The 23,000-nt window shown below is 40.5% G+C and overlaps 1 protein-coding gene across 6 annotated transcripts in view; it reads right to left on the bottom strand.

The window, feature by feature from the left end:
• The window catches only part of ENPP1 (ectonucleotide pyrophosphatase/phosphodiesterase 1), a 267,067-nt gene that overhangs the window by 51,917 nt on the left and 192,150 nt on the right, over positions 1–23,000 (bottom strand). The window contains exons 28-29 of one of the 6 annotated variants that reach the window (XR_006517151.2): positions 17,041–17,180; positions 13,339–16,896 (exon numbers count right to left, since the gene is read on the bottom strand). The exons of 2 other annotated variants lie outside the window; for them this stretch is intronic. The gene's annotated coding sequence lies outside the window, so the exon portion shown is untranslated. Of the gene's footprint in view, positions 1–13,338; positions 16,897–17,040; positions 17,181–23,000 lie in introns of those variants that run through there. 3 more of the 6 variants (XR_011497687.1, XR_011497688.1, XR_011497689.1) reach the window with 3 other exon arrangements.

The raw sequence follows: 23,000 nt of genomic DNA, 5'->3' as shown, positions 1-23,000 counted from the left end.
GAATAATTAGAATAGTCTGTGAATTGAAACTTCCTCTGCTTTGACTCAGTACTGGATTAAGATTATTAGATTGAGAGATCGGGTGTCGACTTTTTACCCATTGCTTTACGAATTAATGTTAATTTCCTAGTTGTAGGACAGGATAAATCATGGGTAATTCTGTTCCTAGGCATTACTCCAACAGGAGCTGGAGGACATTCACACTATCATCTAGACAAGCTATTTTATACTACTTTTTAAAATGCTATATATAAAGAAAGAGAGAAAGACAATGAGAGAGTGCTATTATTTAAGTATATGGACATAACATACAATGGATTACATATGTATATATATATATATATATATATTTTTTTTTTTCCCCTTGTTGTCTGATTGGGCCAGAACTCCAACATCTCTCAGCAAAGCACAACTTCTGGCATCACTGTTCAGCCCTGTAGCAGATCCTGCAGCAGGCCTCAAAGAATCTTACATAGATCCCCAGCAAAAGATCCAAGGTGAACCCTCCCACAGATTTTTGGTGCCCACCCTCTGTGCAGCCTCCTCCTCTCTGGTGCCCTGCCTTGCAAATTCCAGCCGCTCCAGGCAGCCTCTGACTCTCATCTCTTCCTCTAAAACTCAGCAAGATCGGGTGTCTGTTGAGGGCCCCCACCTCTGTGCTGTGACAAGAACCTGTTCTCAGCAAGAAAACTGGGGCACTGGGGCTCACCGCCTGTCTTTCCTTTACCACAGTGATTATAATGCTGTGCTGCCTGTCCTTCAGTTCTTACAGATCTTGCCATCAGTCTGTGTTAATTAAACGACGACAACAGTTATGAGGGCCTTCTTTGTGACTGGCGCTGTATAGACACACTTCCTTAAGTGCTCAGAATCAAGCCTGGTGGCATAGGCAAATCATTCTAGGGCCATTTACATACATTTACACAGATTATTCACAAAGAATAGAATGTAATGTGCTCTTTGGATCAAATACCTCTATGATCAAAGATGCCTGATTTTAAACTGTGTTAGGGAGGGCCATGATGAAAGATCGTCAAGTTTGAATGAAGTATGATTGGTTTGCTTCTCTTCTGAAGCCTGTAATGAGATTTTATTGATGCTGAAATAACTTTTTAAAATCTCAAGCTTCACTAAATATAGTTTTCTTGGAAAAGAACTGTAAAAATACCACCTCCCAATGTTACGTGCTTCTGCTTAAATACGATGTTCTTCAAGTAGATAGGCAAGGCTGCACAACAAAGAAAGGAGACAAACAAAACCCTGAAACATATGAGTCAGAAATAGTCAGGTGATTACACACATGCTCTAAATTATCTAGCTAGAAACAGCCTAATAGTTGCTGAATAGCCACCAAGGGTCGTGAGGAAGTATCACTTAACACGCTGGGACCCCTGATGCCTCACAGAGGAGGTCACGAGAGCAGCTCAATGGGGCAAATTGCTGAAATATGAAGGGTAACTGGTTTGATATTTTCTGATTCCTTTCTACAGTTTGGTCAGACGAATATTTCTTTTCCAATTTATGAATGTGACGCTAGACAAAGGGAAGCTTAAAAATTCACAAATCCTCATGCAAATACTATATTCTTTTGATTTTATGATTCTACTTTTTCTTAAATGTATGGCTAACATCTTAATGAAATAGAAAAATATCCAATAAAATACTTCTAAAGTATAATTAGCTAATGTGGAAATAGCACTTCACAGAGCAAAAGGGGCTTAAAATAAAAGAATAACAGTTTAAACGGGAAGATTAAAAGTATTATTTTATTCATTTTTACATCATTCTTTTCTAGATCTCCCATGTCCCATATTAGGAATGCATATAAAAAACACTTAAAAGAACTTCTAAGTCACATGTTGTCTAGCTCAATTTCCCCTCTACGTTCAAGAAAAAAATATTCAACATGACAGCCGCTGCCGAGGATCAGTCGTCTTGATTTTTTGCAGTCCACCCACTGCACTGATGGAACGTGAACATATTATTCCACTTCTGTGTCTTCGCCCATTCTGTACCCTGCATCCAGGTCAGTCTTCTCACAGTCTCACCTTTCCTGCAAGGTCCGTCTCAGATCCGACGTCTTAATGAGCTCTTCCTTGAGCTCTGTCCCCTGCTCTCCAAAACCAAGTCTGAAGGAATTCTCCCATCTCAAACTCCCATAGTCCTTTATTCTATGTCTCATCTAGTTCGTCGTGCTTTTTTTTAATTGACTTTATTTTTTTGACAGCACTTTTAGATTCACAGCAAAATTGAGCAGAAGGTACAGAAATTTCTCATATACCCCCTGCCCTTATACATGTAAAGCCTCCCCCACTATCAGCATCCCTCAGTGGTATGTCTGTTACAATTGATGAACCTATATTGGCATGTCGTTATCATGCAAAGACCATAGTTTACATTATGGTTCCTTCTCAGTGTTGTACATTCTATGGGTTTGGACAAATGTATAATGGCATGTATCTGTCATTATTTGTGCTTTGTTTCTAAGTGAGCAAAGAGTAAATTTGACCAGGAAACATAGACGCTCTAAAGGGTGAGCAAGAACACAATGTCAAATATCTACATATAAATTTTTGGTTTCCACTGTCTCCTGGTCTTTTCTTCAGACTCATATTGATAGAATTATAAGGAAAGCCTGTGAGCTGTTGCCGCAATAATTAACTACTCTCTATCAACCACCTTCAACTAAACTCTTCACCATAGCAAGAGCAGCAATATTGAAGCCTTACTTCTAAACAGGGTCAGCTCTAGGTGGAAGTAAGAGTGCACAAAACGATGGCCTTTGCCATTATTTTTGTCTTTATGTCCTTCCTCCATTCCACCCTTCACAACATTCCTACCGCCATGAGGGACCTCCCCTGGGCACCCCTTGAGGCCCATCATGCCTAGGCAGGAGCCCATGTTCCCAAACCTTCCCTACACGCCCCCTGCACTCACTGCCCTTCTCTGAACTGCACCCTCATTGGCAGCTTGTTTGCTCATTTGCTTATAAATGATAAACTCGTTTGCTTATAAATGATAAACTCAGTCTTTTATCTATTCCTGATAACATACCATGCTTATTCTCAAGATATCACCCAAATGTGTGACTCATTTTATGTGGGCTTCAAATTATGACGATAAGAATATGCAGTTTTATGTTCGTCTGATAATTAAAGTCTACAATACTTTCACCTATATTTTGTATACTTTAACCTTTTTAAACAAAAAGAGCCCCAAAGCCATTACCGCTCCCTCTTCCTGCCCAGTAGAGTAGGGCATAAAGTGTAAAAGGGAGACCTGATTAGGCTCCACCTCCTAGGTGTGTGGGATGAAGACCAGGCCCGGGTACCGGGCTACACAAACATTTCACTAATACTTGAGGAAATTAACCAAATAATAATAAAAGTGCAAACAAATGTTAAATCCCAAGTCAGTAGGGTCCAAAAGCTTTAAAATGAGTTTATAAACATACAACTCATGGAAGAATCTGTTTTGGAAGATTTTCAGAACAATTCAGAAGGACAGTCGGGAAAATGATTACCCACTGGAGCAACTTTTTAACACCAATAAATTTAGTTTGTTTTAGTAGTGGATGCCTTCAAGAACTTTTATGAACTGTGATTTTTAAATAAACACACATGCGCGCCATTTTTATTGCTCTTCCCACAAACCTCTATTTTCTTTAAGTCCTCAGTCTTGCCCTCCATAGTTTTACACGCCACAGTCCTTTTCACAAGCACACCGCACAAGGTTTAGGAAGGATTACTCTATTTGCAGGCAGGTCTATATCTCAGCCCCACCTAATGGCTCCACTGAGCAAACACCTGGGCTGCCTATTTTAGCCCTGCTTCCAAGGGGCAGTTGAGAAAAGGCAGAAACGGCTCTCAGTTGCATACTGAAACTAAACTCACCATCTTCCCTCCTGGCTTTTGAAAAAATACCTCTTCCCTAACTATGTACCATTCTCTACTCTTAAAATACTTTGGTTTTGGTCAGTAGGAGAAGAAATACAATGTGTTCTTAGAAATTAATGTAGGTACGGTGTTATTAACACTTTCAAGCTAGATCTATAAATGTTCCACCATTTGAGTTTCTAAACCATAATATTAAAGTAGATATTATTTCTATTTTATGTGAGCCTCATGTCACACAGCTGGAGTTGAGATTAAGAACCAGGCCTTTGGATTGCAAATTCAAGTCTTTTTCCGTTATGCTCTTGTGCTCTACCTAATTCACGCATTTGTTATTCCCTGGGTGTTTCTCTGTATTAATATGGATGATAACACCTGCAGAGAAGGAGGGCATCCTAGCTGCTTCGCTCTGTACAGCACATGGCACAGTTTTAACTAACGTTTTTGATGAAAGAGTGCATCTGAGAAAATCAGTGATGTTGCATTTCTTTAGTAGGTTAGTAGATTTTATAGATGAGAAACTTGAGCCTCAAAGAAGTTAAATTTTACGTAATTCAACAATATGTAATAGAGACAGAATTTAAAACTAAGTCGATCTGACTCCAAATCCCATGGTCTTCCCAATAAATCATCACACTTTCCTCCAGGGTTGTCTCTCTGGAAAGTTCTACCAGAAGCAATTTACTATGTACAGAAATTCAATCTAAGCCTGCCTGATTAAAAGGTCGTGGTCTGTCCCTGTCCAGCAGTGAAGCTGAGGCAGAGCACATGTCCTCTTAGCATGAGCTACGTGTTTCTTTCTGCAGATCCACTACAATAACAAGCGTTCCTTTGGGAAGAGTCCAATTCTTTAGCCTCCCCGGCCCGGTGTGGGATGACTCAGGTCAGACTACAGCAGCTCCAAACAGCCCCTTCTAAACAAGACCTTAAGAATGTCAATGACTCAGGCACTATTGTTCTCGGATGACCTTGGGTGGGGGCCATGACCACTTATCAAAAATTAAGTAATGCAAGATGAGGAAATTAATGTGAAGATTTTTACTGTTCTCAGACTCAAAAAAAATTTTTCTAATGTGCCAACTGACTACAGCATAACCTGATAAATGGTATCTTCTTTCAAATTAAATCTTATTTTTTCCTCTTTTGATTGAAGCAAAATGCAAGATAAGACCTGAGTAGTCACCCTCCGAAGCCCTCCAGGAAATGTTTATTTTGCCTTATGTATAAAATCATAACTAATATCCAAAGGAACTTGATGTCCCCTTAAAGAATGAGGAAGACCAGGTAAACAGCTGGAGGGAGCTGATAGCATGTTGCACCGCGGGCATTCTTTACCGGCCCCTTGAACTGCTCATTTCAAAAAGGAGAAAAATATTTCCTGCCTTAGTGCATAACAGAGAAAGGCAAATGGTCTGGAATGACCTCAGAAGATGTAGCAGTTTTCCAAAGAACTTAGAGTTTGCTCAAACCTTCAACTAATTGGACATCTGCCAAACCACTTGGAAAATTTCTGCATTCAAAGAGGAGAAAGATTCTCACCATGAGAGATATTCTCCATAAGAAATCATTATGACCACCGAACATATTTTTATCATTGATTGTATGAGTGATTATATCAGAATTCTTGGTATGCTTCTCCAATTCCTCTCATTCCTATCCAACAATAGGTTTTTAAAGGTAAAGCCTGTGATTTACTAGTTTGCGTAATCCCTGTAGAATTTAATATATTCATTCATTCAACAATTATGTTTTACACTGTACCAAGCATTGGGGATACAATAACATTTGATTCATAAATATTTCTTGAGCATTTTCTATGATTCTGGCACTGAGCTAGAAAATGGGGTGTGATGGTGACCTAGAGAGTCAACTGTCCCATCTCCACGGAGCTTTCAGTCTGTTTCAGTGGGTCTTCATCCCAGCTGTGAAGCAGAATCACCAGGGAGCTTTGAAAACAGACCATTGACGAGGACCCACCTAACACCAATTAAATCAAAGTCACTGGTTTGGAGGTCGAAGCAGACAATAAAACGGAGGATTACCATATGACAACTGTAATGATTGAGAAAAATAAGGGATACTTTGAAATAATACAGAAAGTAGACACAACCCAGATTAAGGGCTGAGTAGCATGTTTTAAATGATGATTTATCAGTTAACCTAGGAAATAAAGGGGGTAGGCACATTCTGGACCAAAGCAGTATGAAATGCAAAGGCAGAGGCCCATTTCTGACGCAGTACGGAGATGCTGCTACTTATGAGTATAGCCTGTGAAGCCAAGGTTCCGAGAGAGAGAGAGACAAGTGCAGGAACCGGGTAAGTGTCATGCTGAGGACTTGGGAGTTCATTCCTGAGACTATTGGAGCTTGGGAGCAAATTTAAACAAGAAACTTATAGGCTCATTGCCCATTCTTTTACTTTCTTTACTCCCAGGCCATGCTTACTTAAGTTTTTCAGGTCTCGAAGTCATAAAACAGTAACCCCAAATTGTGTCATCTCTTAATCACTGGAGGAAACCAACAGTGGATCTGCTAAAGCTATTGGATGTTATTCCATTATTGAACTTTAATATGTGGCCCGCTTTCTCTATTTCCCCTCCAGAAAAACCAGTCATTTATCTTGTTTTTAAGACTTTCCCAAGCCCAAGCTCTGAAGTGATGCTGAGGACACAACACCCTTGTTCCCAGGAAGAGGAGAAAGCATTGGATGGGGAAGCAAGGATTTCAGTTTCGTGCACAGGCTTCCAGTGGAAAGGGGAATGAAGGATTCTAAAACTGCCTTATCAGCTGGCTTATTTGATAAGGCAAAAAGGAGAGTCATTTATTTTTCTGCGCAATGATGGTAATTTAAGCTTTTATTCCAGACTGTCCTATAATTGCTTCTGTGGGTTTCATGAAGCCCAAAGCATATTTTTGTTATTTATAACCCTTATTTTCCCCCACTATTCATAAAAGAGTGAAAAATAGTTCTTACAAATGAGGGAAAATTCAAGTACAGTACCCGTCTGTTTGATTCAATATTTTTATTTGATTTAAAAATCAATAATTTATTTTAACTAAATGGCAGACATTTTATTTCCATGTACAAAGAACTCAGAAATTCCACCCTAGCTCCCACATCCCTTTTGGTCACAAGAGATAATGGCTGCATTGACAAGCACTATTTCCAGTTCCTGTCAAGGGTCATTTCAGAAAGAAAGATGAAGCAAAAGGCTCACACTATTATTTATATTTTAAATCATTTAAAAATAAACAACTAGTTATTGGCCTCAAGGGTCTTCTTGTTCCTGTAGATGAAAACCTTGGGAGGAAGTAGTTTTATGCTGGTGAAGCACCAGGTTGGCCAGACTAAAAGGAACTAAAAACAACAGCACAAACCTAAATCTAGCCCTCTGCAGCCTCAAGCCAGACGCTGGGCTTTCTCCCACTGCGCGCTGCCAGTGGCCTTCTGAGGTGGCTCACGTGAGAAACACTCACTCGAGACAAAGCTGGGTATCAGTTTCCTTTTGGAAAGAGTCAGATGGCAGAATGCTATATCCTACAACACAAACACTAATAGCAGCTACCGTGTGGTCTTACTCTGCCCTAGGCACCAGGCCAAGTGTTTACATACATCCATTTATTTAACTTAGACAATAACCCCATCACCAGAGCCTCGCATGCATTGTACTGAAAGGAAAACAGACACAGCTAATAAGTGGTACAGAAGGGACTGGAACTCTTTTTGGTGACACAAAATCAAGAGCTCAAGAACCTCTACACATTTCTGTTTCTCTGTCATTAAACAGATTTTCCATGCAAATCATTATTGTTCAGTATTCGTATGGTGCATATGTGAAAAAGGCACCAAGAAATGAACTGTTCTGTGACTCGCTGCATACAGCTTTGTGCTGTTTGGGTTTGTGTCATGCAACTGCAAAGACTAACAGTCTTTACATCTCCAGTGAGGCTCCAGCAATTAACCCAGAACAGCTGCGGCTCACCTGGCCTTGCACAACAATTCAGTCACACGCTCACACAGCTCTTTCCAGCTCTGCAGCCAGGAAAAGGAAATGGAGGTTTCTCAATGATGCTTTTGTTTTAGATCTGTTAGCCCTGAGGTGGATTAATTGTCTGCTGAAATATTTACTCTTTTTTCCCTGGTGATGTCATTCCCATAGCTGTGCTTGATGAAGCTCGCAGATTACCACTTGAAACTACTTTTTGTCCTCTGAATTCTTCCTTCTGCTATTCGAACTCAGTGATTAAAAAAAAAAGACAAAACTGTTGTGTTTCTCATTCTGTTGTCCATTCTCTGAGCTTTGTAGTTCAAATCATTGCAGCAATTATCCTTAATAGCCTCAGTGACAACCCTTATTCAGGTCTATGTGTGAGATGGCAACGTGTGGCATCTGGGACGGTCTGGCTCCTACAGGAAGGCTGGTTTAAAGCCTGGTGCCGACCCTTTTAAGTTACTTACCCTCTACAGCCTCGAGATTCTCTTTTTTAAATTTGGATTTTAATGCCTACTATGCAGAGTTGTTAAAAGGATTAAATATAGGATACATGTGAGCCAAACCTTTTGCACTTTCAAACGTGCAGTTTGACGTGGACAGTTTATAACAGACAATCTTTATGGTCTGACCCTTAAAGGCTGTTTTAAAGTTTTTATTTTAAGAACTGTATTTTAAAAATTAAACAATAGCAAACACCTATGGACACCAATCAGATCTCTTTAAGCAGGGAGACTAAGTAATGTCTTTCTCCCTGCTACACTCCTCGAGTCCAGTCCTGATCAAATGTCACAAACGTCACAAGAGCTTCTGCACAAGAAGCAGGTGTAGAGCTCTTACAACATGAGAAGGCTCCTTTCACGTAAATGTGTCAGTGACTATAACGGCCATGATGATATTTTTAAAAATTTCATTTTTTCTTTCATCATTTCTGACAAATGAGTGTAAAACGCTCCAACATCATAATCTAGAGAGCATCGTTAATGTCCACCAATATCACACTGGACCAGACCGTGAACTCCCACTGGGTGGAGAGGTGTCATAGCTCGTGGTCGGCAGGTGACCTGCATCAGACTGAGTTTGAGTCCTAGCTCCGATATAAGCTCTCCCCAGACTGTTCCCTTATCCATATGCTGCAAACATAATACCTATTGTTAGCAGCATTAACTACAATGATGGTAATGGAGGTGCACACAGTAGGTGCTTGCTTAATAAATGTATTTCCTCCTCCCACCTCTCTATTGGTCTTCACATGCCTAGTATTTGTACTTATTAGGTTAATTAAATTGAATCAATATTGTCTTCATGTGTGGGGTAAAAACACTTTACAAAGCCCCACTAAGCACATTGACATTTTTCTCTAAGAAACGTGTCTCTTGTCCCCTCATTTTCCACTAGGCCTGGGAGTGTGCATTTGCAACGTGCACAAACATCACACATGTGTGCTGATATGCGAGTTCCTCAGTTTGGTCCCAGTTAATAAAATAAGCAGAACCAGGCAGCATCACTACAAGCAGTTTTCTCTAGAGCTCCCCCAGGCCCCAAATGGTTGTCTAAGCGAAATGTTCTATGTCCTAATTACTGGTGGCAGCAAAGCCATTTTTAGTGTTGCGGTGGAAACTATGCAATTTTCCGGGGAGAATATGATTAGCCGTGTCAGAAAATAAGAAGCCCTGATCTAATTAGCAGCTCAAAAGACACTGTGATCTCTCCTGAGGCCAATATCTGTTACGTGAGTCCCAGCAGAAACCTAATAATGAAAGCAAGAAACAGACCTCAGTATTTAGCCCAATCTACAGACTCGCAGATGTCCATAGGTCACTCCAGACCCATTTCACTCTCCGTGGGAAAAAACAGAAAACAGAGGAAATTCTTTTGTATCCTTCTCAGAAAGAAGATTTTTATGGTGACAAAGTTCAAAACACTATAAAAAGAAAGGAAACGCAAAACAAACAAAAAACAAGAAATTTCAATGATGCAACTTAATGATTTAATCCTAAATAGATTTCCCTGATTGGCCTGTTAACTCTGGGAAGCATGAGCAGGTGCCTTAAGTTTCCAAGTGTTTGGGACATGTGAATTTTGTTAGGCTGCCAAACAATTACCTTTGTTTACTACTTTCCAGTTTCAGGATCTTTAGTAATAAATTTTGCTGGTAATCAAGAGCCCCTTACCACTGACACACACACCCCTCCCAATGGAACTTTTCCAGCATGAGGCCGTAATAGGCAGATGGGTCCTGATTTATGAAACTCTGCCACCAAACTGATGATGTCCACCCGCTGCTCTTTCATATTATGCTAGTAAATACTTGAAATGGAAATCCTGGGATCATAGATCAAACATTACAAGGTAAAAACATTACAAGGTAAAAACTTCATGTGTCTCAATTAGAAATTATTCTGCTTGGTTCATATTTTCCATTCGAAACCTTTAAAAGTCCCAGTTTTTCCTAGGTTTTACTCAGGAGGTTAGAATGTTATGCCTAACAGAAAGCTACTTTGATTTTTCTTTTTCCTTTCTGGTTCACAACTGAAACAGAGGATTTACATCGCGAGGCGTGTGTAGGCTTTCTCCTGACGGTAAACAAAACTGTGATTCCTCTGAAAGTTGATCGTGTAATCTATACCACAGGCTTCAAATCAAGAGTAACTTACCACATGCTGAATCCACTTAAAAGAGAACTAAAAGTATCATTACACAGCTTGAGAGGTTGCTAAAAAAAAGTTACTTATTCACTAATGGAAATTTGGCCCAGGCCGCTTGCTCATTGTTCCAAACAGCAAGGACTTGAAGATTAACCCTCCCTTTTGTGGAGAGAAGTCATCTTCCGAGGGCGGAGCTGAGAATGCTGGTAGGGAAGGGTAGGTAAATGTGATTTCCTAGCCTGGAAATAATTCAGTAGGAAGACAGAATTTGTGCCAATAATATCACCATTACTTTAAAAACAAGAGTTTTAAAAATTATTAATAAAACAGTGAAACGAAAATGAGGGCCTCAGATGAGCAGGATTGTTTCAGAAATTACATCTCAGAGTATTTTACAAAACCATGAGAAGTTAGACAGCATTTGTTGGCCCTTTTCAAAGACCATCAGCTTTTCTTGGTTTCACAACAAACTACCCAACTTTTGATTATTGTGCTTAATCAACCTTTATTTAATTGACCATTTTTCTGGTTAGCAATTTGGGCTGGGCTCAGCTGGGCCGTTCTGGTCACAACCAGACTCACTCATGCATCTCCAATCGCTTTCTGGGGTTAGTTAGGGGCTGGCTGGTCCAGAATGGTGTGCTGGGCAGGATAAGGACTCCCCGCACCCCAAAGATGTCCATATCCTAATCTCTGCAACCCATGAATATGTTACTTCATGCAGCAAAGGGGGTTAAGATCACAGATGGAGTTAAGGTTAATCAGTTCATCTTAAAATAAGGAGATTAACCTAGGTTATTTGGGTTCCTCCAATCTAATAACAAAGGTACTTAAAAGCGTAAGGGGGAGTCAGGAGAGGAGGTCAGAGCAATATGAAGTAAGACAGACTCCACCTGCAGTTGCTGGCTTTGCAGACAGGAAGGGGCCATAAACCAAGGAATGCAGGCAGCCTCTAGAAGCTAGAAAAGGTAAGAAAAGAGATTCTCCCCTAGAGCTCCCAGAAGAGAACACAGCCCAGGTGATGCCTAGATTTTAAGCCCATTGAGATGGGTGTTGGACTTCTGACCTACAGAACTGTAAGATGATAAACTGGTGTTGCTGTGAGCCACTAAATTTGTGATACTTGTTATGGCAGTCATAGAAAACTAACACAGATGGTTTCATCGGGGACAGTCCCTCTCTGCTCCACACAGCCTCTCATGCTCCAGGAGGCCACCTTGGGGTCTGTTCAGTTGAAGGTGCCCAGGATGCCAAGAGGGTGAGTAGGCAGAGTACAAGGCCTGTGGATATGTAATCCCAGCATTGGCACACCATCATTTCCGCCCTATTCCACAGGCCAAAGCAACTCACAGAGCCACCTCAGATCTAAGGGGTAGGGAGGGAAACCCTGCCTCCTACTGCCAACTAGGTCAAATAAAAGGAGAGAAGAATTGGGTCCAGTTTTGTAAACAATGTACCACAAAGACTGAAACCTTCATATCTCATTATTAGAACTTTTTAGGACTTGGTTTTAAAGTTTGAACAATGGTATTATCTTGAAGATAAAAATAACATGTTGTGTACTTTAAAAAATTTATTAGTTTTGAATTGCAGTACTACTTGCCTTTCTTAAAAAGTTAAATCCTATGGGGCTGGCCTGGTGGCTGAGTGGTTAAGTTTGCATGCTATATTTTGGTGGCCCAGGATTTGCAGGTTCAGATCCTGGGTGCAGACCTGCACACTATGCATCAAGCCATGCTGTGGCAGCATCCCACATACAAAATAGAGAAAGACTGGCACAGATGTTAGCTCAGCAACAATCTTCCTCAAGTAAAAAGAGGAGGATTGGCGATGGATAATAGCTAGGCCCAATCTTCCTTACTGAAAAAAAAAAAAAGTTAAATCCTATTTTTTTCATTTAAATTAAGACTATTCAAGATGTCTGAGTTATCTGGACATCTAAAGCAGTGTTGCCTGATAGAAATATAATGAGAGTCACACATGTAATTTCAAATTTTTAGAAGCCACATTAAAAAAAGGTAAAAATAAACAGGTGAAATAAATCTTAATAGTGTATTTTGTTTAACCCAATATATCTAAATATTATCATTCACCACGTAATCAATAAAAATATTCATGAGATATTCTACATTCTTTTTTTCATATTGTCTTCAAAATCCACTGTGTACTTTACACTTGTTAGCACATTCTAATTTGCACTAGCCTCATTTCCAGTGCTCAATCCTCCCATATGTCTAGTGGCTGTCATAGTAGGTAGACCATATCTAAAGAATTTAAGGAAAACCTCAGGCAAAATTATAAGTTGCCTGAAGTTTGAGCTTAAAGCTCCTCTTCTCCTCTGCTCTTGGAAAGCAAGGGAGCACAGGGCATGGAAATACTTTGTGATTCAAACAGCCCTGGATGTGAAAGTTGAAATGCCATTTACCAGGCCTTGTGATGTAACTTAATCTGAGCTTCAGATTCCTTGTTAATACCCGTCTGACTCCTCTTCATAGAGTATAGTTCAAGTGCAATGGTATATGGAAAGGCATTTAGCACCAGGCTTGGCATAGTAAAGAAGCTACCCTTAGTTTTGCTTTTAAATCATGTCTTCCAGGAGAAGGCAATGCCTAATATCAAAAAAAATGGACTCCTTTTAGAATTTCAGGCACCAATCACAGGCTGTAGAGAGTGTTCCTTCAGAGGGGGAGAATGAATCAGGGACAAGGACGGTGGGGAAGTATGTCAGAGAGCAAGGAATCCTACGAAATTCCTCACACTCCCAGACTCTCCCCTCTTCCTGATATTATAAATGGAAAATTAAGTTGCAAGAAACCATATTTTAATTCAATATAAGATAATTTCCAGTTAGTTTCATTGTGAAGACGTTTTTTATCAGAGTATGGAGTAAACTATAAATTTGGTTTTTTTTTAAGCCAAGAAGAATATTGGTTTTCCAAAATTGGACAAACTAAAATCTGACTAAATATGGCAATAAAAGTCAGGAAAAAAAGACAAATTCATGAATAAGTGACTGTTGTTTAAACCTTAAACTTCTTCCTACAAGGTAGACTAATCTAAATGCCACTGCATGATACCAGCATGGTTCATGCTGTCTTAGTGAATCATTGCCCCTCCAAAATGAACAAAAATATACAATTATTAGCTTCCCAGAAAGTGAATACAACGTTGGCAGATTCAATAAAAGAGTCAGAGTGAGTCAGTCAGAGTGTTCTTTGGTATTTCCAAGAGCCAGGCACAACTGCAACCACATTATTTCTGGCCTTCGGACCCTTGATTGGGCACCAAGTAGTTATCTGACAGATGTAATAGTGGGGCAAAATGATCAGTAAAGGAGACGTGCTCGTGGACTAACTGGGCGTCTGGTCAGACACTGAAATGTCTTTCTAAGTTACTTGGTGGCCCAGTTTCCCGAGGCTGCTGTGACAAGGTACCACAAACTTAGTGGCTTAAAACAACAGGAATGTCTCAGAGTTCTGGAGGCTACAAGTCTGAACTTTGGGTTCAGCAAGGCCGTGCTCCCTCTGAAACCTGGAGGAGTATCTTTCCTTCCCTCTTCCAAGCTTCTTTCTGGTGATTTGCTGGCCATCTGGTGCTCCTTGGCTTGCAGTTGCCCTAACTCCATTCTCTGTCTTTGTCATCACAGGGTGTTCTCCTTGTGTGTCTGTGTCTTCACGTGGCCATCTTCTTCTCAGGGCACTGGTCATATTGAATTAGGAGTCCACCCTACTGGAGGATGACCTCCTCTTAACTGATTACATTTCCAATGACCCTATTTCCAAATAAGGTCACATTCTGAGGTATTGGAGCTTAGGACTTCAACATATCTTTCTGAGAGACACACTCCAACCCACAATATTTGAGTCTACCGGGATCTGAATAAAATGGTTGCGAGGCAATGGAGTATGGTGGTTAAAGGCATGGACTGCTGAACGCTCACCAGTCTGGATGAACCCAAGTGAATTCAAATCCTAGCTTTGGGGCTTACTGTGTGATCTCAGGCAAGTTGCTTGACTCCAGGCGCCTCCCTTTCCTCTATCTAGATGAATGCGGTAATGGTGGGACCTGACTCCCAAGGCTACTGAAGATGGAGTCAACATACAAAATGCCTAAATAGTGCCCCCCACACAGGAATGCTGTAAAAATGGTCACTAATTATTATTTTTTGTTGTTGCATATTGGCTTAAATCCTCACAGCTATTCCTACCCAAATTTGAAGTTCTCTTTTTCAATTGAAGTTCCGTTTTTCAGCAGCTCTGGGGCTGCTCTGTTTTGTTTTGTTTTTGCGCTTTAGGGCATAGTTCTATTTATTTCAAAATTAAATGAGTCTCCTGTCACTTATGCTTATGGTATGTAAACAGACAAACTTTCTGACAGGAATTTGGCCACACATATCAAAAGCCTTAAAAAAAATGTTTATAACATTTGATCCAAGCATTTTATTTCTAAAAATTTATTCTAAGTAAGTAAGTTAAGATGAGCACAAAAATTCTGCTACAAGGTTTTTTTAAATCATAGGTCTATTTATGATAAAAAGCTACAAAAAAGCTATTTTTGTAATGATTGATTTTTAAAAATCACGGTCTATTAATATATCAAATGCTATTCAATCACTAAACACTGAATTTGAGATCGTTTTGACAAGAGAATGTATTCACTATGTATTGTTGAGTGAAATAGGACAAAGCAGCCCTGTCCCACAGATTCTCTGCAAGGATAAAAATGTTCCATAGCCACGCTGTCCAATATGGTAGTCCCCAGCCACCTGTAGTAACCAAACACTTGGAATGTGGCTAATGCAACTAAGGAATTTAATTTTTCATTGTAGTTAAATCTGAATAGTCAGATGCCGCTCACGGCTATTATAACGAATAGGCAAGGTCTACAGTATCTTTTACTTTGTTCCTCTGCCCCATCTTTCTTCACCTTCCTTTAAAGCCCCTGTCATCTCTCTGTCCTTCCCACCAGACTCCACTTTGCAGGCAATCCTCACTCTTCTCCCTCTAGTTTTTTTACGCAGTATCATCTGCTCTCAGGAGATCACCTAATAAATGAATTGTTTCCCAGACATAATGAAACTTGATGTGTTACTAGTTTTATAAGTGTTTGGAATTTAACCAAAATTTGACCCACTGCCAAAATAATATCATGAGAATTTCACACATGAAGCTGAATATGGGGGCAGTAAATGAAATTATTTCTGATCACACAATAAGAGACCTTCCATATTCACATTTTAAAACATTAAATCTTGCTCTGAGGACAAGCCATTAGATTTAATCAGTAAGGACACTAAAGTACTAAACTATGACCAAAAAATGGAGCACCTGCACTTTTGCTAATTTGCTTATTAGCTCTAGCAGTATTCTTGTGGATTCTTTAGGATTTTCGATATAGAGGACCATGTCATCTGTGAATAGAGATAGGGTTATTTCTTCCTTTCCAAATTGGATCCTTTTATTTTTCTTGTCTAATTGCTCTGGCTAGAACTCCCAAAACAATGTTGAATAGTAGTGGTAAAAGTGGGGATCCTTGTCCTCTTCCTGATTTTATGGGGAAAGCTTTCAGTCTTTTAGCATTAAGTATAATGTTAGCTGTGACTCTTTTTGGTTAATTGTTTTATAAATGTCTTTTATCATGTTGAAGGAGTTCCCTTATAGTCCTAGTTTTCTGAGAGTTTTTATAATCAAAGGGTGTTGGCCTCTGTCAAGGTGAATTACTTCCAGGTCATTAACATCCTGTAAACAGCACCTCACACTGAGCTTCGCACAGTCAACAATTTACTAAGTGTTTGCTGAGTAAAAGTGATTTGAAAACAGCAAACACCAAAAACCTGGAATCACATGTCAAGAGACATTCTTTGAATAAATTATCCTCAGAGATGCATTTGGAAAGAGTGGCTCCCCCACTCCTGACGAAAGCTGTGTGACTCATATAGAAGTTAAAAAAAATCACCTCTTACACTAAATAAATTTTAAAATATAGAACTCTGACACCTAATACCATTAGGAAACACAGTTGTCTAAGTATAGTCCTGAATTTAAACAGGCTCAGTCAAATGAGGGAAAACAGCCACTATCAGAGCCTTCTGTGGAGAACTTTTGCAGCCTCAGCACCTATGCCAAACACAAAGGGTTCCTCGACAGCTTGACGTCAAATTTGAATGTCTGAGCATTTCCTCTAGTGAGATCATTTGACACACATTTGTAAGTCTATCGATACCAGAGCAGTGTTTTGCAGGAGGAACTCTACGGCTTCCAGCGAAGTCTCTATTTTTCCTCCTGGGTGCATCCGCAGCGTTTCTCGCTAGGTATGATGGCCCCAGGTATGTTATTTTCCTTTCAGGCATCTTAATTGGACCCTGCTGATGAAAAAAAACAATCCACAAGGAACACGCAGTACAAAATAATATTTGTCACTGATGTGGTAGAAATAGAAAATTACACAAACAACTTGGGAATTATAGGTTCATCACCACGGGGGTGAAAAGTTATAGACCATTTCTCACCCTCAATTATCCGTTGGTTCCCTCTTGTGCCAAAGCCAAATACTTGGTTTCGTTGCATGCTTCTGTAACTTCTACTCACCGAGATCTAACACTCAAACACGCCAGCCAGGAGTGACATTGGCCAGGTTCTTGGTGAATACCTTCGAGGGCAATAATATATGTTTACATGTAACTCATAATTAATCACTAAACTTCCTTTTGGGGAAAAAAAACACATTTTGGGGTATATTTTACTGTCTAGGGGGCAAGAAATGACAGGATGGGAAGAGAGGAGAAGCAAGTAAGGGGGGATGATTGAAAACATTTGACTTGGCTTGAAATAAAAGTACATATTTCACACATATTTTTAACCAACCCCAAAAGACAGCCTGACTTCGAACATGCTGAACAGGAAGCCATTTACTGTTGGAATGCTTGCTGAGCCCATCCAAAACATACAGGCTCCTAATACCCCTGGGCTATCTAAAAAGGGTTGGGGGAAAATATTTAATTTATACGTGCAATCCTGCTTCCTGTTTTATTTTTTTCCTCTTTGCCAACTCTGTTTTTCAAACTTTGTGAAAAACGATAGGAAACCTATTTCATTTTTCTCCCCACCCTTTATTGACCCAGCTGTGCATTCTCCCTCAATTTATAGCTCATACCTGGCTTGAGGACCAAAGAAAGAGAGAAAGGTAAAGACGGATGTTAAACTCTCATGGTTACTGCGGCTAAAAAGGAATCTGGGTGGGGAAAGCTTGCTGTGGTGTGGATATCAAGGGCAGGAGGGTGTGGAACAGGGGCTTGCCTCGGTTTTCAGAATGTGTGCATTCAGAGGGTGAAAGGAAAGGTATAAAGAGGAGGGGGAAAGGAAGGAATTTTCTGAGAATGACATGAGTGACTGGAGACACCTGAATCCTATTAAATTTCAAAGGAACAGTCCTGGTTATCAAGAGGAATTTTAAAATATTTTGGAGAAGAAAATAAAAGACTCAAACAATTAAGAAGTATAATTCAAACAAAAGATTTTTCAAAACTTTTTAAAACTATATTGGAGTGCTTGATATTTGATTTAATGTAGAAGGGACGCTCTTTTAGAATAAAATAAGTTCCAGATGGTGTACTTATAGCATACCCTTCCTATTATACTGTGATTTCTTGAGAATGCTGAGTCAATGCGCAATAAAACATTTGAAAGAAAATCTGACACCGAATGGAAATCCAGCAAGTTTGAAGTTCAGATTTAAAAGATTCTTTTTTTTAAGATTGGCACCTGAGCTAACAACTGTTGCCAATCTTCTTTTCTCCCCCCTTCTTCTTTCACCCCAAAGCCCCCCAGTACATAGTTGTATGTTCTAGTTGTGAGCGCCTCTGGTTGTGCTATGTGGGGCACTGCCTCAGCATGGCCTGATGAACGGTGCCATGTCCGTGCCCAGGATCACAACCGGCGAAACCCCTGGGCCGCCAAAGCGAAGTGCGCGAACTTAACCACTCGGCCAGAGGGCCGGCCCCAGATTTAAAAGATTCTTGAACTCAATCTGATTTTCCCAGAAAGCTGACCACATGCTATAGAAATCCCGTGATAGGAAGGGTTTTATAATTGAGCAGTTTGTTTTAAATATTTCAAAAGGGGTGGGGAAACCTGTAAACAGCTGAACTCAAATAAGTATTTCAACATTGCCTTTTGAAGCTATGTTTCAATTTTAATTTCATATTTTATATTTCTTAAGTCGAACACCATCCTGGGAAATTCTGCTTGTCACCTTTACAACGCTTTAAGGTCCAAGTAACTGGCTTACTTTAAACTTTTGGTTTTAAGTTGATAAATGCAAGGCAGCAAGCCACGTTTCAATTGTGTGGCAATAAAAAACGTGTAGTAAAAAACTGAATACTAACACAGTTTCATATGTCTTTTGTTAAATCAGCTTTCAAAGTTTATAAGCAAGAAATGTGATAACATCGATTTGTACTTCTGAATTTGAAGACAAAGTCAGCCTCTCTATTAACCTACAAACACTGTGTGGCCTCAGACGCGCACGATGGTCCATTCCATGCAGCTCCAGCTAAGACTGCATTACTGATTCTTATCTCTGTGTATTTTCACCGTGGCTCATCTTAAGGGAGGTGATGTGAATGTAGATTTCTGATCTATTTTCGAGGTAAACTAGTGTGGATTATCAGTCCTGCTGAGTAGTCCTAGCTCGGTCAGCTACCTGCAATAATCGTGAAGACTGCTGTTACAAAACTCCTGGGAGCAATTTTCACGTGAAACTATATCTCCTGGAACTATGCATCACTGAAGTAGGTATCCAGTCATCTGTGAACTGGTCCAACGAGTGGTGTGCTGGTAAACCTGCTCCGGAGGTAGAGGGAAGAGGTCGATTGCAGCCTTTGCCAATTTCTATGGTATAAATGCTCCCATCACAGTCACTTTCAAGGTACCAACTGGTGATGTCACTGAACACCAGCACATCACTCCTGCCTACACTCCACCCCAGAACCAACAGGATGTGTCAGCAGGGGCTCCTTCCCTCCTAAGTGTCCTCAGCTTCCAGACACCTCCATGCTCTACCTCTGGTGACCAAGAAACCAAAGAATCATGAAGCCTGAGGCGCTGGGATCCACTTTGGGTGGGTAAGCTCTCAGCCCTCCCTTGGAGAGTCCAGTCCACCTTCCTGACCTGTTCTGCTCCTATTTCTTCTACTCTGGACCCTTTCTGTGCCCTGACGTGTCACTCCGTTGGCCACTCTGCAGTGTCCCCAGAGATGGCTCCTTAGGGGCTTTCTTCCTTCACTTCCACTATACTCTTGCCTCCTAGAGTTAAAATCTAACTAACTCCGATTCCCTAAACCCCTAAGAAAAACCACCTTCCCCAGTAAATGACTGGAACTGAGCTTGATTCAGGGTTTGGCTACTACAAAAGGCCGCATAACCTTGACCCAGCTCTCCTCCTCAGACAAGGCCTTCTACCCCAAGAGCTTGGTGCTTGCTTGCATTGGAATGGCATTTTTGCCTCACTCCCTGGATTTGGGTTAGGCTGCAGTCTCTTTGTTGAGGCGGAGAGATCTCCAGTGTGTCCTGTCTCCGTAACCTCTGCTAAGCTTAGTCCCTTCAGGCTCCCTCTATTTCCACATGGCAGTGTAACCCTCCCGATAGGCACTGAGAAGGAAAGAATATTCTTCTCCACCTAATGTATTCGCTCTCAGTATTTTCAAATATAAAGCTCATTTTAAGGCCAAGAGTTACTCAAACCTTTCTAGGTATAACCGTAGTTTTTAATATTTTTTAATTGGGTGACAAAAACCACCATGATTAGAATTTTTAACCTAATTTATGTTTTTGGGGATCACAACAGCCCCCAAACATTTGAAAGATAGTCCATCTATGATCAGATAACGCACATGATGCCGAGCGTGGCACCTGTACGTAACAGTAGAGAACGAATGTTAGCTATGATTATGGTTGTTGATGTTCTTCCTCCTGACGCATCAACTCCCAACCACACGACTCAGTCAGTCGTCTCCTTACCCTGAGTAGTGTCCCTTTACAAACCACAGTGGAAGGAGGAAGCACTCTCAAATCTGAATCTGATCAGGTCAGAAAACAAAATTTATTTACACTTTCCGATATTTTCCTACCAAACCAAGAATAAAATACCAACTTCTTGCCCAAGCCTACAACAGCCCTCATGACCCAGCCCCTGCCTAACTTCCCTGCTCCCTTTCTGATCCTCCGCTCAAGCTTCTGGCCTTCATAGGACCATCGCCCTTGCTCTCTGCCACCTGGCGTCCTCTTCCTCTCGATCTGCACGTGGCTTTCTCCTTTTCAGTCATCAGAATTTGGTTTAAATGACACCACTTCACAGTGGTGGCCTCACTGGCCATCCAATTTAAATAGCCATCTAGTCACTCTCTATCACATTACCTTATTTTGATCCTGTGCATAGCAATTTTATTCTTATCTGCTATTTCTATTGTTTATTTATTCATTTATTGTCTATCTTCCCCACTACAATATAAGCTGGGGTCCTCTCTTGTTAACCACTGTATTCTTGTAGCACCAAATTTGTAAAGCATCTACTTTTTTCAGCCTACAAATAATGTGCGTGTATTGTTGCAGATTCCTTGTAATATATCGTCGGGCTTGTCCTATCTATGTTCTACTCCATTAAATGACACTTCCTCTGAAATATAACAAATCATAATCCTCACCCAATTAACCTGAAATAGAAGGCAAGAGTCTCTATGTTCTAAACCTTGCCGGTTAGTTCCTATGGCAAGGCCGGCCAACTGCTCTCCCCCACAGTGGCTTGCCATTTGATCTGCCTTCTCCCAGTTCCCCATCCTCACATCACCAGGAATCACTGATTGAGTCCCTCATTACGTAACTGAGAAGGTATATACCGTAAAACCTGGTTCTCTCAAATCTGGAATTTAGCATCTTCGGCATCCACATCACAGGAAGTAGATGGATTCATCCCTAGCTACTGCAGTGAAAAAGGATGGGGTGGGAGGGAGACTGAAAGCTACTGTCTAGAGGCAGAGCCTTCTTGGTAATGGGGGAGAGTCATCCAGTGAACCCACAGCCTGGTTGAGCTGGGATTGAAGTCACGGAAGTTTTCCTGTGCAAACCACGCGTCGGCATTGTACAGCAGGTGTTTCAGCTGAAACGACTTTCACATAGTGGGCAAATTCCTCTCCCCTGTCTCTACATAATTAGCCGAGAAAACAAATTTTAAGAACAAAGAATGTCATTCATAAAATGTGTTTCACAATAAATATGAATTAGAGAACTGAAGATTCACTGTTGCAGACACACAGACTGAAAATTTGGCAAAAGTGACTGCCAAAGAATGACAATAGAGACTGAGAATTTGGCAATAATGACTAATCCAATACGATTGGCAAGGGATGGAGAAACAGAATGGAAACCAGAACAGAAGAGAAAAGAGATCCAAGAGCACGAGGACACGGATCCTTGGGCAGTGTCTCTCCAAATTTCACCAAAACATGAAACCACCTGTAGCTTTACTCATTTATTGTCTATATCTGCTCTACATGAGGAATAACTAACATGGCATGAGAAATCGTTAGAGAAATAAATATAAGCCATTGCATAAGTGTGTTTGATTCTCAACCAGTTATTTCCTTGTTTGGTAAGGACTAAACTAAAGAGCATATCTTTTGTAATTACTAAGAGAGGTAGAACTGAAACCAATATCATAGACACGTTCTATATTTTCAGTCACTCACCCAGTGAAAGTAAGATCATTTACAATCCCCATATCAGACTTCCCCATAATGCTTTACTCCAGTAGGAAGCAGTCCTCAGAAAGAAAAAGAAAAGGAAGGAGCGGCTTCATATGCTCAGATCGGTTTTGAGAACTCTGAATTAAACACTGTGAAAGCATTTATAGGCAGATGTTTCAATAAGCTGATGTGCAAGCTATACCTCCAAAGTTATAGACGCCACTTCTAGATGACCATGGATGTCTTTGTTCAAGAAATATCTATGAACATCTAAGGAATATGTGGTAATCACTGCCACAGGAAATGGTGCCTAGAAAGGTCTCATACTTGTTATAGCTCTTTTAGGAGAAAAGAATGACAATAGAATTCTTAGTCTTTCACCTCTGTGAGACTGTAACAAAATGAAACTATGATGTCTCAGAAATCTTCTCCAGAAAATCCCCTACAGACTTCTGCTCATGGCTCGTTAGCTTGAACTTGGACACACGATCAGACACAGGTAGGAGGGATGCTGGAAGAGGGAGATGTAGATTTCCCAGCGTATATGGTAGAGGCAGACACAGGAAAGGAGATTGGGACAGGCAGTTGGTGACACAAAGGGGAAACACCTGACTTGCACTAACAGATATTACAATGTACTATGTACATTGCAGTATTATAATAGTATGCTACAGAAGCAAAAATAAACATGCCAGAAACAGACATCATACACAGCTCAGTGATTACATTTAA

The sequence above is a fragment of the Equus asinus genome, chromosome 24, assembly GCF_041296235.1.
Source record: "Equus asinus isolate D_3611 breed Donkey chromosome 24, EquAss-T2T_v2, whole genome shotgun sequence".
NCBI lineage: Eukaryota > Metazoa > Chordata > Mammalia > Perissodactyla > Equidae > Equus > Equus asinus.
Note: the sequence above shows the minus strand (reverse complement) of the source record. Positions and strands in the feature narration are given on the sequence as shown.